Raw genomic sequence first — 1,895 nt, 5'->3', positions numbered from 1 at the left:
AGTCAAAAAAAAAATCAAATGTACAGAGATAGAGAACAAAGCAGTGGTTACCAGAGATGATGGTGTTTGGGAGTGGGAGCAGGAAACTGGCGAGGTAGGTCAGGGAATAGAAAGTAGCAAATATGAAGGATGAACAAGGCTAGAAACCTACAGCCCAACATGCCACTATAAGTAATAAACTCAAGGTGCATTTGGGATTCATGCTGAATGGCTAGATTTTAGCTGCTCTTGCCACACAAAGAAAAAAAATGGATAACGAGGAGAGATGACAGATATGTTCATCAGTTTCACTGTAGTCTACTTTTTTTTTTTTTACTATTTATACATATTCCATAGCATCATGTTGCATACCTTAAGTATATATAATAAAGTTTATTTTCTTAAAAAGTGTGTATCATAAACGTTGATCATCTAGGAAGTTTCAAGGCCTTCCTATTTCATATTAGGAAACACACACACACATACACACACACACACCATACAAATCAGCATGTTGTTTCCAGCCTTAATTGCCTAAGGTTTAAGGTGTTGAGGACAAATGACTTCTTAAAAACAAGCCCTCACCCCACATGCTGAAATTATTACCTAGGTCTCCTATATTTATCAACTGCAAAAGAGAAAAGCAGCCAATAAACCCTGAAAGTAGAGGCTTTCTTTTCTTATCCATGCAGGTGAAATTCCTGAGTGATTCTTCTCGAAGCTTAAATTCTGTGGGATTTTTATGGTGGAAAACTTAGGAAAGGAACCAGACAGCCCATCTAGGAGCTGATAGTCTTCTAGTGAAGACCACACTTGCAGAAGTCCTCCCAGAATCCGAATGTCAGGTTTGAGAATTTACTAATGTGTGACTTCTCTGAAACAATGTATTTAGGAAAAAAGGTTGAATAAATATATACTGAATAAAAGTATTGCAAAAATTAAATAAATCGCATAGGTAAAGGTTGTCTAAATGGGAAATTCCTTCGGACAAACAGGGATTTTCAATTGTGACGACCATTGTGTGTGTTATCCATTGCCACAGTCATCTGGGACAAAACACAGTCACAAACTCCTTACTGACTTAAGAAAATAAGTATTTACTTAATCCGAACATAGGTCTGAGGCAGGCTGAGCCATTTTTCTGCTCTCAGCTGGGTTCACCCATGAACCTGCAGCTCCCAATGTGATCCAGGCAGCTCACCACATGGAAGCTGGGCTTGCTGGGCAGTGCTCCCTGGTCTCAGCTGGAGGAACCAGTCTGCCCCACAGTGTGTGTCATCCACCAACAGGAAGTCCCAGGCTTGGTTTCATGCTGATGGTGATTTTTCAACACAGTGAGCAGAAGCATGAAAGGCGTCTTGAGGCCGGGTGCAGGAGCGACACAGTGTCCCCTCGGCTGCATGGTCTTGGTCAATGCTAGTCATGAGGCAGCCCAGATTGGAAACATGAGAAGGAGAAGCCACTTTGTGATGGCAAGATCTGCAAAGTCACATTGTACCAGGAATGGATACCCTCAGAGGACTCAACAATTGTGGCTGCTTTTGCAATCAATCCACTACGTTCGTTAAGTATAATATGTACATCAAAGGATCACAGAATAATATAAATTTAAATTGGATGAATACTGTCGCTGGAAAGAAGATATCATTTTGGAGAAGATAGATAGTCTTGAATCTGCCATGGCTCATAACAGAAACTGGGAAAATTTAAGGAATGAAAACAAAGGTAATAAGTGAAGGACCAACACACTCATGGATTTATTACATCATCTGGCACTTGGAAGTCCTTCAGTTTTCACACTGAGCACTTGGATTGTTGATTAATATTTAACAGTCTATATTTCTAGGTGGAACAGTCTTAAGCCCTTAGTAAACTTTAATATTTTTATTTGATACTTCCCATCCCCATAGGTGGCT

This window comes from Mandrillus leucophaeus, unplaced genomic scaffold (assembly GCF_000951045.1).
Source record: "Mandrillus leucophaeus isolate KB7577 unplaced genomic scaffold, Mleu.le_1.0 Scaffold1110, whole genome shotgun sequence".
Classification (NCBI taxonomy): Eukaryota; Metazoa; Chordata; class Mammalia; order Primates; family Cercopithecidae; genus Mandrillus; species Mandrillus leucophaeus.
This window is presented reverse-complemented; position numbering follows the sequence as displayed.